This window comes from Hypanus sabinus, unplaced genomic scaffold (genome assembly GCF_030144855.1).
Source record: "Hypanus sabinus isolate sHypSab1 unplaced genomic scaffold, sHypSab1.hap1 scaffold_190, whole genome shotgun sequence".
Classification (NCBI taxonomy): domain Eukaryota; kingdom Metazoa; phylum Chordata; class Chondrichthyes; order Myliobatiformes; family Dasyatidae; genus Hypanus; species Hypanus sabinus.
This window is the reverse complement of record NW_026779992.1, coordinates 395,633-413,304: the sequence shown is the minus strand read 5'-3', so window position 1 is coordinate 413,304 and position 17,672 is coordinate 395,633. Positions and strand designations below refer to the sequence as shown.

The 17,672-nt window shown below is 44.4% G+C and overlaps 1 non-coding gene across 1 annotated transcript; it reads right to left on the bottom strand.

Moving 5' to 3' along the window:
- Positions 1–17,021: 17,021 nt before the first annotated feature.
- trnai-uau (transfer RNA isoleucine (anticodon UAU)) lies at positions 17,022–17,115 on the bottom strand. The gene is made up of 2 exons: positions 17,078–17,115; positions 17,022–17,057 (listed from the first exon to the last, which is right to left on the bottom strand). It is a non-coding gene; the product is annotated as a tRNA-Ile (tRNA).
- Positions 17,116–17,672: the final 557 nt, after the last annotated feature.

Below are 17,672 nucleotides of genomic sequence, written 5' to 3'. Positions count from 1 at the left end.
GATAACCCAGATAAACCGGTAATAGAAGCAGTTTTAACACCCACTCCGTAGAAGGACCATGTGTTAACTTGTAGGATTATTTTGTTGGATTTTCACCTCCATGCCCTGGAGGACTGAACTATATCCTCGAGATAGGGGATGCGTTCACCAGGTGGATAGAGGCTTCCCCAACTTGATAATGAAAACCGGTGACGTTACAGTCAGGAATATGTTGGACGGAATTCCCACCCTTTGGGGATTGCAAAGGTCTCCAGAATCAGTCATGGTCCCTGCTACTCCACACATGTGATACAAAATGTAATGAAACTGTCTGGGGTAAAACACAGGTTGGTGTTCCTTATCGATCACAATAGAGTGCAATTGCTGAACGGATGAAAAGATCTTTAAAGACGATCTAATCTGAAATGAAATGGGTAGCATCCCTGTTTGGGCTGGATTTATTACAGGCCGAATATGATGGCATTGGAAAGGACCAATGCAAGTAGCGATTAATTGACTCTATTAAGGAGCCCGATTATGTCGCCGCCAATAATGTGTGACGGAGGAAACAGCACAGCAACGCTTATTTCGAGGTACGAACAAAACCGCAAAAGTTGGAAAAGACAGAAGGTCATGATCTCTCTACATCCGCCAAGCCCCTTTACAGCTTCGCGATTTGTAGGGACATGTGATATCCCCGACAGATCCGGTCCATCATTATATAGAATCCAGACCGCTCCAAACACGTTGGGTGAGTATCATATTAAAAAACATCAGCTCTTTGGTGATAGTCAATGTCCTCTAGTCGCTGAGTTCCAGAAAACACTGTCAATTAGATTCTCTGCACCGAGATGAGTTGATCCTCTTAGATTTATTTTTCAGACAATCGACGGTGACGTGGATGAAGTAGCAGTTGCTCCCTATGTGAGTTGGGCAACCACTTCCGGTTTTACCCGGAAGTTGAGGATCGGTCACAGCTTTACTCTCGCCCAAGCTAAGGCGGAGACAATGGAAGGGAGAAACAGATTGGAGAACGTTTTTGTTACATGGACTTCTGGAAATGAACTGGGGGATAATTCAGCCGATATGATTGGATTTTAACAAGGCGTTAAAGTTAGCCAAGGTGGGACCATTCATAACGTCAAAAGGTTTGGCATCCAGGGAAAGTTCGTTGGTTCATTTAGAAATGACGCCGACAGAAGACAGAGGATAGTTGTGGATGGAGCGTTTTCTCCCTGGACGTTGGTGACAGTTGTTCTGCAGAGATTTTTTCTGAGACACCAGGGTTTTGTGTTATTTTCGATTACTTGGATGACGAGGCGACAGGATGGTTTATTACATTTTCAATGATGTGGAAGTTGCTGGAATTGGACAGTATATGGACAGTATAGTAGCTTGTCGGAGATTACAACAAGATATAGACAGAACTCAGGGCAGCGGTGATAATTTGCAGATAGAGTTCAACCCAGAAAAGTACGAAGTGATTCGCTTTGGAAGGATGAATTTGAAGGCAGAGTTGGTACTTTCTGGAGTTAACTGAGGGTTTCACAATAGTACGAGTACTACAATGGAAACAGAGTGATGAGACTTTCTCCAATAAGCCGAGGGCCGCTCATCGGTTCGAGAACAACAATCGTCACGGAGCGGTGCCCTGCAGGAGCAGAAGGAAGTGTGATTGACAGGTGAGCTTGGACACTTCCGCTGTTCTGCACATACTCACAGTGACGCTCGAAAGGCAATATACCGGACAGTAAATCAGGAGAAAAAAATACAACTTCCTAGCAAATAATAGAACAGCCTGGGAACTTGCTGGTTTTGCTCAGACAGAGAATGGATGGAGAAATAGTGGTAGAATTGTGGCAGGTTTGAGAAATTATTCAAAGTCAATTAGACTGCATCGCACGTCACGGGTGTGGGACGGTCCGGTCATTCACTGGCAGGGGTCAGGTTCAAGCCAAACGCCCCATGTGTGCGCTGGAAAACATTGTTCTTTAAACTATCCACAATCTTCGCTAATTTCCGAGGACACGCTCCCTTTTTGATCACAGGTCTCTGGAATATCGCTGTGGATCTTTTACAGTGTTTGCAGGAATATTTGTAGTGTATTTTACTGTAACACATGTCAGCTGTCACTGTGACATCCAACACTCAAACCGCCCGGAATGACTGGATCGAAAGAAAGAAAAGAATGAACGGATGTTCCCCTTTAATAAAGAAGTGTTCTCCATTTCACCCGCCAGAACAAACTCCTTCCCTCAATTTCAGAAGCGAATGAGCTCCGTCAAATGTTACAAAATAAATCGACTTCAAGATGAATGCCTACATTGAAAACTACATAGATATAAAACTATCCTATTTAAATAGCTGAAGCCATGAATCATGAAAAATAACATGGAAGATTCACGTCATATTTTGTTTTAAAATAATGAGATTGCAATATCTCTTGAGGTGTCAATTAATGACACGGGAACAGTGATAAAAATAGTTTAACGTAAGTGTTTGTGCAGTTGGTTGTCACTAATGTCCCTGACGTGACAACTATGTTAATTGCCGCAGTGGAATTGCTCTCTCCTCAATAAAAGTCTGCTAAACCGATCCGCAGTCCATGTGAGCAGCTGAAACGCTCCGTACAATTGAACGCTGCTTCTGACGGAATATGGGATATCCGGCGATTTACTACATCGCAGCCATTCTCTATCCCACACTTGTAGCGGTTGGTGTCCCCGGTAAGATGCCGGAGCTGGTCACTTTATGTATGGTGCCGTCGTTACTCTGCTGCTTCTCTGCTGCGGTATCTGCGCTCTTACTGAGCACAGATGCTACCATTGGCTGAAACGTTTCCAGAGTGGAGGGTTCAGGGTTCTGATTGTTTTATGTACATTTTCCATACTTCGATCGCATTTTTTTCTTTGTCAATTAAGTCGGTGCCAATATTGTCAATGTTTCATAATTTCACTTCGCTAGGCTTTATGAAGTGACGCAGGTCTCTGCTTTTACAGGTCCAGGCAAACAATTTATCAGTGCAGACAATTCGACATTATAACAACGTGGTAGCTTATTCAAATGACGGTCCAGTCTATTTTTGACACGTAGATCTGTTCTTCTGCAAATGAGGAAATGAAAACTCTTGCATATATCTCCTTCATTACACCTTGTCATCGCTACAAACAAACCTGTCAGCACTTTAACCTCTAATAATGGAAATGGTGTCTGTTACTGGGCAGATCGTCGACTCACCAGTACTTTAGTCGGGGAGTTCATTTCTTCGCTGTCAACTGCCATTCCAATGCGTCAGACAGCCAGAGTGCAGCTACTGAGACCGTACACACTGGATTTCCGCTTTCCATTTCCAAACAAACCCTACTCTGAAAAGCATTGGAAGAATGGGTGCATTCAGAGAGAGTTGTTGGTGACCAGATTTCTATTTCTTTTTCATTTTTTTTGCAGTTTATTTAACGGCGATTGTGATTATTTCTCGGGGAAAATGCATCACCCGTTACCTGGTTGGAATGGTAACTACGGTTCTGATGGTGGTTATCGTTGTTGCTTTAGTGGAACAGACCAAACAATGTCTACATTTATTCTATTCATATTTCTAATGTTTTTTTTTTTCCCAAATTTCTTGCAGTTAATTTAACAGCGATTGTGATCCTTTCTCGGGGAAAATGCGGACTCTCCAAATGCATCACCCGTTACCTGGTTGGAATGGCAACAGCGGATCTAATGGTGGTTATCGTTGTTGTTTTAGTGGAACAGATCAACAACATCTACATTTATTCCAGATCCCTGCTCATCACTCCTGTATGCGCTCTGACACTTGCATTCGGGATGGTAGCGACGGACTGTTCTGTTTGGTTCACGGTCAGTTTTACCTTCGATCGTTTCATCGCAATATGTTGCCAAAAGCTGCGGGAGCGATACTGCACCGAGAGAACAGCAACGGTGGTTATGGTGACCGTAGTTATAGTGAGCTGCGGGAGATGTGCCCCGGTTTATTTTGCCCTTGAACCATACGTCATCATTGACAACACACCGTGGCGGTGCACCGCAACATCTGAATACGCTACTTCACCCGTGTGGAGAGGATACCAATTACTGGACAGTATTTTAACACCATTGCTACCAATCGGCTTAATCCTGGTGTTTAATGGGTTAACCGTAAGACATATCGTTGTGTCAAATAGAGTCCGCAGAAGGCTTCGGCACAGCGGCGACAATCAGAAAGATGCTGAGGTGGAAAAACGCAGAAAATCGATGATTTTGCTGTTTTCTATATCAGCTAATTTCATATTATTTTGGATGCCCTCTGTCGCCTATACCCTGAAATGGCAGAAGCAGAACTATTTTTACGAGGACAGATATTTGAGTTCCCCGGTATACATCCTTCAACAATTTGGGTCCATGCTGCAAATTCTCAGTATGTGCACCAATACGTGTATCTATACACTGACACAGAGGAAATTCAGAGAAGAGCTGAGGAATGGAATGAAGTATATGTTTACATTAAATGGCCATCTGTGTACATAATGCCTGCGTCTAATGGCATTTCCACGGAGTTTTCAAATAAACCCGTTTTACAGTGAACAGGTTTGGCAAACACGTCGTAAACTCAATCAATCATATGCCTGGTCATCCGGAAATTACACCATTGGTGGAAGATTGCTGACTTCATACATTTCAGGTCGGTAGCAATACAAACGCGCAGTGCTACTGGCATGATTGCGACATAGGTTGAAGTATGTTCCAAACTATCACAGACACTCACAAGGGCAGGGATGGCTGCAGGACGTTTCGTATTTTAGATGTTTCAAAATGGACAGGGTCAGGTAACAGAGTGTAAAGGGAGTGCGATAGTATCAGGCATAGTATCGCAGCTGCAGAAAGGAAGGACAACGTGGAGCATTTGCTTATTAATCGATGGCGAGTCTAACACAGAAACACGAAAGACGCGATCACCCCATTGGGAGTATTCTATGCAGACCAACCAAATAAGAGCAACGGGAACGGTGAAGAACCGATTGGTAAGCGGATATTAGACATGGGCCATGTTATTGACACGGGTAACAGAAACGTCCACAATGTTCTTTGGTACCTCCCCAGAATAAAAGGTCTAGATATGACATAATTTCTCAGTTGTGACCAGGAAGAATTCATGTCATCATATGAAGACAGGCGGACTAGCGAACAGTCCATACCAGATCTAATATTAGAAAAGGATACGTATCAGGTAACAGATCTTTGGGTGGGTCAGCATTTCAGAGCAGTAGGGCAGATCTGCCCTCGATTTACCTTTATATACCTGGATAGGACCAGGGAGCATTGAATGTGTTTAATTGAAAGTCGGCGATTTATGGTGTTACCTGTCAAGAAATTGGAAGGCACATTGGGAGATGATGCACTCAGGGAAATGCACGACAGATATGTGGAGATTGTTTAGAGAGCACTGACATGGGTTTTATGAAGGGCTTGTCTCATTGACGCAGGGCAAGGATAATAGCATAATGTAACCCTGGGTGACAATAAAGTTGTAATAACTCGTCAAGAGGAAGAAAGAAAAGTACTTAAGATTTAGGGAGAAAGGATTATGTAGGGTTGTGGAAAGTCACAATACACACAGGAGAGAATTTAATAATGGAATTAGAAAAGTTAGAAAGGGACTTGAGAAGTCCCTGGCGAGTTGCACTGTGAAGAACAGGAGGATGACTGGAGAGAGTGTGGGTATATCGGAAGTAAAAGAGGAAAATGTATCTGGAGTCCAAGAAGGCAGTGAATCTTCTTACTGAATAGATGGATGAAAGTGAACACAGCGCAAAAAGGTAGTTATGGTAAAACATGTCGAGGCTAAGAAAGAGGATGCGCTGAAAACTTGGGAGAATATTATAATAGATGATTCCCCGGTGCTGGAAGGAATATTGTCCAGCTGATTTGGAAAGGGAAGCGAAGACATTGCTGAGCTTCTGGGCAGGATAATTGTGTTTTCCGTGGCCACGCAAGTAGAACGAGAAGATTAGAAAGTGGCAAACGTTATTCATAAGAACATAAGAGATAGGAGCAGAAGTAGGCCAATCGGCCCCTCAAGCCTGCTCCGCCATTCAAAAAGATCATGGGTGACCCAATCTGAACTCTAGTTTTCACCGAATCCCACAAGGCAACAGTGCCAACCAGCAGGGCACCTTGCCGCCGATTTTATTTTATTATTCATCCCTCCCAAACCCATGTAATCACCCGGGGGGGGAACGATTTGCCAATTGAGGAGAAAAAATCTGGAAAATTCCTCTCCGACCCATCCAGGCTATCGAAAACTGGTCCAGGAGATCACATGGCTGAACTAAACCTAGCCTCATGTCCACTTACCTGCTCGCTCACCGTATCCCCTAAAGCCTTTTTTATCCAGGAAAATGTCTATCCCCGTTTTGAATTTATTGAGTGTAGTAGCTTCCACAGCTCTCTGGGTCAGTAAATTCCACAGCCCCACTACCCACTGAGTGAAGAAATTTCTCCTCATCTCAGTCCTGGAACGGCATCCCCTTATTTTAAGATTATGCCCCCTAGTCCTAGTTTCACCCATCATTGGGAACATTCTCCCCGCATCCACCCGATCAAGCCCCTTCACAATCTTATATGTTTCAATAAGATCGCCTCTCATTCTTCGGAACTCCAATGAATAGAGTCCCAATCTACTCAACCTCTCATCATACATCAACCCACCCATCCCCAGAATTAACCTAGTGAACCTTTTCTGCACTGCCTCGAGAGCCAGTATGTCCTTTCCTAAATATGGACACCAGAACTGCACGCAGTACTCCAGGTGTGGTCTCACAAATACCCGGTACAACTGCAGTAAGACCTCCCTTTTCTTATACTCCATCCCCCTAGCAATAAAAGCCAGCATTCCATTGGCCTTCTTGACCACCTGCTGCACTTGCATACTAACTTTTTGTGTTTCCTGAACCAGGATCCCCAGATCCCTTTGCACAGAAGCACTTTCCAGTTTCTCTCCATTTAGATAATAACTTGCTCTATTATTTTTGATGCCAAAGTGCAAGACCTCACACTTGTCAATATTATATTTCATCTGCAAAATGTCTGCCCAATCACTCAGCCTATCTATGTCCCCCTGCAGGGTTTCAATGTCCTCCGCACTCATTACACTCCCCCCCATTTTTGTGTCATCAGCAAACTTCGATACGTTGCACTTAGTCCCTTTCTCCAAATCATTAATATAAATTGAAAAGAGTTGGGGTCCCAACACCGACCCCTGCGGAACACCACTAGTCACCAGCAGACAGACTGAGAATAAACCATTTATCCCAACTCTCTGTTTTCTGTTAGAAAGCCAATCCTCCACCCATGCCAGAATATTATCCACAATCCAATGATTTTTTTTTACTTTAAGTAATAATCTTTGGTGTGGCACCTTGTCAAATGCCTTTTGGAAGTCCAAATACACCACATCCACTGGTTCCCCTTTATCTACCCTATATGTTATGTCCTCAAATAACTACAACAAATTTGTCAAACATGACTTCCCTTTTGTAAAGCCATGTTGACTTTGTCCTATTAAGCTATGTTTATCCAAATGCCCTGTTACTGTTTCCTTAATTATGGATTCCAACATTTTGCCAACCACAGCTGTTAGGCTAACTGGCCTATAATTCCCAGCCTTCTGCCTATCGTCCTTTTTAAATAAAGGAGTTACATTAGCATTTTTCCGACCTGCCGGGACCATTGCCGAGTCCAGCGAGTTTTGAAAAATTATCACTAATGCATCCACAATCCCGACCGCCACTTCCCTTAAGACACTAGGATGCAAGCCATCCGGTGCAGGGAATTTATTCACCTTCAGTCCCATTAATTTAGCAAGTACCTTTTCCTTGGTGATTTGAATCGTAGTTAGCTTCTCTCCCCCTAGAGCCCCCTGTTTATCCAGTGTTGGGATATTTTGAGCGTCCTCTACTGTAAAAACTGATACAAAATATTTGTTCAGCGTTTCCGCCATCTCCATGTCCCCTACCATTAATTTCCCGGTCTCATCTTCTCGAGGACCAACATTTACTTATCCACCCTTTTTCTTTTTATGTAACTATAAAAACTCTTACTATCTGCTTTTATATTTTTCGCCTATTTACTTTCATAATCTATCTTCCCTTCTTAATCAATCTTTTTGATATTTGCTGCTGATCTTTAAAAGCTTCTCGATCTTCAATCTTCCCACTAGATTTAGCTACCTTATATAACTTTTTTTTTAGTCGTATACTTTGCTTTATCTCTTTACTTAGCCACGGACAACTATTTTTTTTTTCTTTTACACCCTTTTTCCTTCAGTGGAATATATTTTTCTTGATAGCTGTAAAGTAACTCCTTAAATATACACCACTGATCAAGTACCGATCTACCCTTTAATCTACTTTCCCAATCCATCTTAAGCAATTCCACTCTCATACCATCATAGTCTCCTTTATTTAAGCTCAGTAAGCTTGTTTGAGATCCAACCCTCTCATCTCCTAATTGAATATGGAATTCGACCATGTTATGGCCACTCATTCCAAGGGGATCCACTTGGACATGTTTTATTAGTCCTGACTCATTACACAGGACAGATCTGAGACTGCCTGCCCCCTTGTCGACTCAGTAACTTATTGTTCAAGGAACCCATCCCGAATACACTCAATAAACTCTTCTTCAAGGCTGCCGTGTCCGACTTGATTAGTCCAGTCAATATGAAAGTTAAAATCCCCCAAAATTATAGCCGTTCCCTTATTACAAGCCCCAACTATTTCCTGATTTATGCACCGACCAACTGAGTTACAGCTGTTTGGAGGCCTATAGACTACTCCCACCATTGTTTTTTTTTCCCTTTACTATTTCTTATTTCTACCCAAATTGTTTTGCTATCCTGATATTGACTCAAATATCATTTCGCTTTATTGCAGTGATTTCTTGCTTTATTAACATAGCCACCCCACCTCCTTTTCCTTCCTGCCTGTCTCTCCTAATTGTCGAATACCCTTGTATGTTTAATTCCCAGTCCTGGTCACCCTGCAGCCATGTTTCCGTAATTACCACAATATCATAACCATACGTAATTATTTGCACCGTCAACTCATCAATTTTATTCCTAATACTACGTGCATTCAAATAAAGGACTTTCAAATATGTTTGACACTTATTTCCTACCTTTTCCTTTTGTACAAATTTACGCTTATCTCCATACATTCTTTCCCCTCCTGACACAATCTGTCTTTTTATTCCTCCACTTTCACCTACATCCATTACCTTCTCCATTGTCTTTTTAATTATTTGCTCTCTAGAATCCTCCCCCACCCCACTAGTTAGTTTAAAGACCTCTCTGCAGCCCTAGTTATAAGATTCGCCAGGACACTAACCCCAGCCCGGTTCAGGTGAAGCCCGTCCCTCCGGAACAGTTCTCTCCTGTCCCAGTACTAGTGCCAGTGTCCCAAGAAGCAAAACCCACTTCTCCCACACCAGTCTTTGAGCCACGCGTTTAACTCCCTAATTTTATTTAACCTAGCCAAATTTGCTCGTGGCTCAATGAATAATCCGGAGATTATTACCCTTGAGGTTCTGTTTTTCAATTTGACCCCTAGCTGCTCATATTCATGTAACAGAACCTTCTTCCTTGTCCTATCTATGTCATTAGTACCGACGTGTACTAAGACAACTGGATCCTCCCCCTCCCACAGCAAGTTTCTCTCCAGCCCAGAAGAGATGTCCTTAACCCTGGCACCGGGCAGGCAACATAGCCTTCGGGACTCTCGCAAGATAATAGGATACTCATTGGAATTATAGACCAGTGAGTCTTTCATCAGTAGTGGGTAAACTATTATAGAGGATTATTAAAGATGAAATTCGTGAGTATTTGGAGAAACGTAGTTTGGCTCCGGAGAGACAACGTGTTGTCCTATATGAGCCAGGTTCAATTATTTGAATAGTCTATGTAGGTGTATTAATTCCGAGAGTCAGGGGGCATGGGATCTAGGTAATCCTTCGTTGATTCAGAATTGACTTCCGAACAGAAGGCAGGTGATGTAGTAGATAGAGTGAATTCTGGCTGGAATACAGCGGGCAGCCGCGTCCCGCTAAGAGGATGGACATTTTGGGACATTTTACAACTTTTGGACTCTGCAGTTACAGTGCTTCGAGAAATAGAGCTGAGGGAAATATTCGATTTAATCTGACCACCCAGCAGCAGCTGGATAATTTATGGAATTAGGGCTGATGACGTAAGAAAATCGCTAAGCTATTGACTACACTGCCACTTTATCTATTTACATGTTACAGGGCAGATGCTACAATGACCTCAAAACAATCTTTTCCAATGGAGACCTACAACTTAAAACCACCATTTAATAGAGTTCAGAGCAGCTTCTGGTGCTCATTAAAATAACCAGCCTTCTAGAATGACAATTCCAAATTCCCAATTCAATTCCCAATACTTCGAAATCGTGGTTTTATCATATCGGGTGCAGATACGCTCAAACTTCGATCCATTTAACCCTGAATCCACATGGCCGGTGTGAAATCCGTGTCTCCCTCTGAATTAATAATAAATGAAACATACTAAACTACACAAACTAAAAATACAGCGAGGGTAAAGCAAACACCCGTGTACACACATGTCTCCCTTCAAAACCATCACAGGCAATTGAAGAATACAGAACAAACAACTTCCAAGGCAAAAGGCCTGAGCACGTATTCTGCAGAAGAGATGGGAGCGTAAGATGTGGAGAGCAGAGGCTCACATACATCAGCACTTCATAGAATTTCGGAAAGATATGCATCCTTCGAATTTCGCATCAGTTCCTGGAAATCACTTCTCGTAAGGTGACACAAATTTTGTTGTCACGTGTATGGTGAAAAAGAAGATTAATTCAATCATCCCCCCAACACAAACTAAAGATACACACAACTGACATAAAGCCATTCATTGCCATAATTTTTCTCTCTCTCTTTCAATTGACATCACTTATGTCCAAACCGCATGCTGTATTTCAAATCTGCAATGCATTCATATTTTCAAAATATCGCAGAAAATGGCATGGTCTTATTTGTTCCACAGTTAACAAACATCTGTAATGGCAATCATGCAACATTTAATAAAGCCTTTCGACTCCAGGACAAAGAGACGCCGAAAGTAATGTGCCCCCGAGTTAATATTCAACACAATTAAAACATGACGTCTCCTCAAATGCAAGCCGTCAAAGGCTGCCAAGGTTTCTGACTTTAAATTTCTGTCCAAGGATAGGATTCGGGCTAAATGAACCCTTTGTGGTATAGTATCGGGGTGAATGATTCCCATTACCACAGCCAAAACAACTGATTTGTTCCCTGTACTGGGATCACTTTCACACCCACCTCCAGACCTGAACTATTGTCTCTACCGCCTTTCTGAAGGTATATTCATGCAGTGTGATACTCCCTTTATCATCTCACATCTATCTCCTCATGCTGTAACCATCCATTTTACTCAGTCTCCATGTTTCAGTGTGTGCGAGGACGGAGGGATCGAACACCATCAACGACTTTCTAGATTGGTCGGTGTTGTGAGACGCTGACGTTGTAATCCAGACATAGAGTCAGACAGCCACAGGAAACCACTGCACAGAAACAGGGTCTTCAGTCCGTCCATTCAGTGAGGAATTATTTACACTGCCTAATCCCATCGACCTCACCCGGACCGTGGCCATCCATATCCCTCTCATCCGTGTACTTCTCCAATCATCTCTTAAACGTTGAAAGTGAAATCTCAATTATCGTTTGCGTTGGTAACACTGTCTACACTCTGCCGACCCTCTGAATGAAGAAGTTTCTCCTCATGTTTCCCTTAAACTTTTCACATGTAACCCCCTGGCTTGCCCCAGGCTCGCTCAACTCGCTTCCGTCTGGGGGAGCAGCCTTCGGCCCCACCAAACTGGATAATCAGCTTGTTTGAATGCTGTGTGACGTCCCCAAACCCGCCAATTAACAGATAGTACGCGATGTGCGATTAAATGATTACACTTTATAGAGATTACTAAAACTAAGTGATTAATAAAGATGCAGGATATAGGAAGGAAAGGAAAATAAAGAAAAGGCGCCAATTTATCAAAGTCCAAACCACTTCGTGCACAACCTTTGGAGCTCAATGACCGAAGTCTTCTTGCCACCATTTAATTCCCTCAGACCTCCTCGACTCGCAGCTCAGGACCACCCGCAATGATCAACCAAATCCCCTCCCCCCGGCACGTCTGTCTTCTTCTCCTCTCCTCGCCAAACCTCCTGGCCTGGGACACCCGCTCGGGGCCCTTTCCGTCGCCCAGTTTACAGCATCGCGTCCTCTCTCTCTCATCCCCTCGCGCCGACTCCCCAAAAGCCCGCCAACAATAGCTTACAGACCCAGAAGAAAGAACAAGATTAATCCCAATCGGTTAACAAATGAATACAATTCTCGTTATCAGTAAATTTTAACCTAAACAAGCTTCCAGTACTCTCTCATAACAAAGAAGCATTCCTACTTTTAACAAAACTAAGAAGCCATTTTGATTAACATACGCTGTAACAAAGAAAAAGAAGAAACCCCCTTTACACTCTCCCCCCACCAAATAAAATCCATGTCCTCATGGCTGTTAAATAACACCACCACTCTTCTTGACAACACAATCCCTAACCCAGGCGCAAACAGTGACATTGCTCCCCAAACAGTAAACCTGACGCCCTGTTCCTCAGGCGCTACATAGGTCAATTTATCTGGGAGTTCCCTAACCCTCCGAGACCTCCGTACCCCCTCACCTAAATCCTTCAGGCTCAGACACAACTGGAAATACCTCGGGTCCGCTTGTAAACTCCTCTCTCAACCGGTACACTTTACAAATATATTTGGACTCTGCAGTTACAGCGTTCCGAGAAACAGGGCTGAGTGGAATAACCGATTTAATCTGACCACCTGGCAACAGCTGGGAAGTTAACAGAATTAGGGGTGACGACGTAAGCAAATCGCTGAACTATTGACTGCACCGCCAGAGGAAACCACCGCACAGAAACAGGGTCGACAGCCCGTCAGCTCAGTCAGGAATTAATTAAACTGCCTACTCCCATCGACTGCACCCGGACCGCGGCCATCCATACACCCAGTACTTATCCAATCATCTCTTAAACTTTCACATCGAAATCTCAAATACCTTTCTGCGATATGGAGACCCGCCGGTGCTCAGCCTCACTTCCCGGCCCAAAACACCCGAACCGACTTTGTGGCGCCTCGGAGATACTGCAGGCTTCTGTCTCAGGCGCTGAGGGAGCGGGAGGAGAGGGCACATCACGGGACTGTGTACAGACAGGCTTCGAACCCCTTTCGGGCACATGAGGGGTAGAAGTCGAGTTTCGGATCTTCGTCTCACATTCGGCTTCCCAGCTTTCACCGGAGGGTGTGCGACCCTCCAGACTGCCAGAGGTGTAATGACAGGCTCTTGTTTCCTCTGCTCCGGCGAGAAGAAGGAGTGGTAGCCCGTACAGAGACAATACGGGTTGATAAAGCCCTGAGGCCGGCGGTGTCGAACAAAGGGGATGGAAGGTTGGACATTTAACTGACATCCGATTGGCTGATGCATGGAGACAGCGGCGTCCGGGGAAATGGGGGTGGCGGATGGGGTGGGAAACCCAGATTCCCGGCACTTCTGGGGTGGGCGGGGTTCCGTGGTGCTGAGTTCAAAGGAAGTGTGGCGAGAGAGCGCGGTAATGTGGCGTTGGGCCCGGAGGGGGAGCTCCTCGATGGAGAGGAAGAAGCTCGCTGTGTGGTCTTAAATTAGTTCGAAGGGTCACTTTAACTATTTATGGAATAACACGACAGAGGACTTCTGTAAAACATAATAATGCATATATATATATATTTCTGATTCACTCTGTTCCAGCAGCATCCTTTCAGAAACAGGAAACACACCCTAATCCCGCAGTCCTGCGTCAGTCCTCAAAATAATCCGCCAGACACGTGTCAGACCCAAAGTATTCCCAATGCACCATGATTGTCCAACAGCCTCGTGACAGTCTCAAAACTAGCACCACTTCCTTGATCATGACCCACAGCCCCTGTCAGCTCCCAAATTGATCACACTATCCCGCTCTCCGCACAGCTCGTGTCAGTCACGGAACTAATCGCACCATCCCACTCTCTTCCCACAGCTCGTCAGTCAAAGAACTAATCGCACAGTCCCACTCTTTCACCGCAGTCCGTGTCAGTTCCCAAACTAATCACAATGTCCCACTCTTTCCCCACAGTCCGTGTCGGTTCCCAAACTAATCACACTGCCTCACTCTCTCCCCACAACCCGTGTGAATCCCCAGATTAATCCCACGTCTCGGTTCTCTTCCCACAGGCCCACGTCAGTCCCCAAACTAATTGCACTGCCACTCTCTCTCCACCCATCTCCGCCCTTGTCAGTCTGCAAATTAAGCACGAAGTCTCACTACCTCCTGACAGACCCTGTCAGTCCTCGAATCATTTGTGTCCACTACTTCCCCACAACTCTGTTACAATTCCTAAGGTAATTAGTTATGGGAAGTGGAATCATGGTGCTAAAAGTCTGGAAACGGACCTTAATTCAGAAACGGTTGTGCTCCGGGGAATACACGACGGAAATGTGGAGGGATGGTAGGAGGCAGTTGCATGGGGTCCTGGGTAGATTTGTCCCATTCAGGCAGTGAAAGGATGGTAGGGTGAAGGACCCATGAGTGACAAGAGATGTGGATCATCTTGTCAAGAGGTAAACGAAGCTGATTGAAGTTTTCGGAAGCAAGGATCAGACAGGACTGTAGAGAGTTACAATTCAACCAGAGACGAACTGAAGAATAGGAATCTAGAGAGCTGGAAAGGTCTTTGGAAAGACTTAGCAATGAAGATTAATGAAAGCCCCATGGCATTCTAGATTTATGTAAAGAAGAGGATGATTACAGTGAGGGGAGGAATGGTCAGGGATAGAAGATGAAACATGAGTCTGGAATCGGGGAGTTGGGGTAAGACATTAATGAGGACTTTACTTCAGCATTTACCACCGCGAGGGATCTTGACGTTGGTGAAGGCGTTAAATGTGCTGACGTGCTGAAACAGGTTGAGGTGAAGACGGCGAAATTTTGAAAAAAATATCAGGATAGATTAGTCCTCGTGTCGTCGGGAAATATCCATGGTCACAGCGCGAAGCGAGGGAAGAAATTGCCGCTCCCTTGGCTATGATCGTCGTGTTATCACTGGCCACAGAAGGGCTGCTAGAGGATTGGAGCTTGGAAAATATTATTCCGTTGTTCAAGAAAGGGAGTGGCGATAACGCTGGAAATTGTAGTCCAGTGAGTCTTACTTCAGTGGTGGGAATCTTTGGAGGAAGTTTCTTTTTTGGAAGGATTTAGAAGAATTTGGAGAAGCGTATCCTGATTCGGGAGTCAGCCTGGCTTTGTGAGGAGCAACTCATGCTTCCCGAGACTGACTGAATTCTGTGATGTTACACAAGTGTGAACTGAATCACTTTAGAAGAACGAACTTAAAGGCAGAATACAGAGTTAATAGCAATATTGTCAGCAGTGTAGTAGAAGAGGGGGATGATGGGTTCCACATCCAAAGATTTCGCAAAGCTTCTCTGCGAAGAAGGGTCTCGGCCGAAACGTCGACTGTACGTCTCCCTGTAGATGCTGCCTGACCTGCTGCGTTCCACCAGCATTTTGTGTGTGTGTTGCTTGAATTTCCGGCATCTGCAGATTTCCTCGTGTCTGCTAAGATAAGTTGGTTTCTTGATAATTTTGTTAAGGAGGCGTATTGGGTGTTGCCTTCATTAGTCAGGGGCTTGAGTTAAAGCGCCGCGAGGTATTGTAACTCTAAAATAGTTACAATAGCCTCCTTATAGAAAGGATGTGAAAAGTTTACAGAGGCTGCAGAGGATGTTTACCATGGGGCTGAGTGGATAAGACATTCCGGACATTCTCTTGGGAGATTGGGAGGTTGAGAGCTGACTTGATGGAGTTTAACAAGATACGTCTCTACCGAAAGAAGTATAAGTTGCGTCTTCCCACCGCCAGCCTAGGGCGAGATGTAGCACTTCCATAGCACCCTCCCCAACTCAGGGTCACGTGGGGCCATGGGAGCAGGTGATAGATGGTCGTATGTGCTGCTGATGCCGGTCACATATGCTGCTTATGTCATCACTGACACCAGGAACAAAATCGCTGAAGAGTATTGACGACGGCTGGAATCAGCTGTCTTGTAAAGGTACTTTCTCGGAGAAGGCAATAGTCAGTGCAAGTGGTTTAGATGGGACATCCGGGTGGGTTTCTTAAATTAATATGAATATTGTCAAATCAAGTCAGGTCTAGTCACTTTTTAGTGTCATTTCGACCATAACTGTTGGTACAGTACACAGTAAAAACGACACAGCGTTTTCCAGGACCATAGTGTTACATGAAGCAAAACAAAAACTACACTGAACTACGTAAAAACAACACAAAAACTACACTAGTCTACATACCTACCCAGGACTGCATAAAGTGCTCAAAACAGTGCAGGCAGTACAATAAATAATAAGAGATTTGGTGCTTTTAACGATCTCTACGGAGGAGCCGTCAATGTTCAGCGGGAAGTGGTCGCTCTGTGCCCTCCTGAAGTTAACGACCATCTCTTTTGGGTTTTTTGTTCAGACTCAGAGACAGGTCGTTCGCTCTGCACCAGTCCGTTAGCCGCTGCACCTCCTCTCGGTAAGCTGACTCGTTGTTCTTGCTGATGAGACCCACCACGGCCGTGTCATCGGCGAACTTGATGATGTGATTCGAACTGTGTGTTGCAGCACAGTCGTGGGTCAGCAGAGTGAACAACAGTGGACTGAGCACACAACCCTGGGTGTAAACTCACACTCTCCTTCTCAGATCAAAATCAAAGCTGCATCGATTCGAAGTTAAATACAAATAATAAGCAGGGTGTCTCAGAGGTACAAATCAAATATAAGATTCCAGTGGAATGCTCAGCTTGATAGACGCCTAGTCACCCGGGCATTGCAACCATTAAAAATCACGAGTGCTCTAGGTGAGGCTCGAACTCACAGCCTCGGCATTTCTCCGCCGTGTACTGCCATATAAGTACCGCGCGCTAACCGATTGCGCCACTAGAGCCCAGTGCTGCAAAGACGTGTTTTTTTTTTTTCCATGGAAAGAAAATCTAGAAGAAAATTACAGATATCATAGTGCATAGAGCCAAAAAATCTATACAGCCCGTGAAAAGGCCGTTCGGCCCACAATGCATTGTCATTCCAGCTAAAAATCAAATCAAATGCACTCAAACTCTAATCCCTCCCTCCTACCCTGTCCATATCCCTCGATCTTCCTTACATCCGAGTGCATATCGAGTCAACAAATGTGCACATCAAATACCACCTATAAATTTGCTGATAATGCAAACATTGTTGGTCGAATCTCAGATGGAGACGAGAGGGCGAACAGAGGTGAGATATGTCAACTAGTTGAGTGGTCTCGCAGCAACAGGCTTGCACTGAACGTCAGAAAGACGAAAAAGCTTATTGTGTACTTTAGGAAGGAGAGAGATACCAATCCTCATAGAGGGACCAGAAGTGGAGAGAGTAAGCAGTTTCAAGTTCCTGGGTGTTAAGATCTCTGAGGACTTAACCTGGTCGCAACATATCGATGCATTTATGAAGAAGGCAAGACAGCGA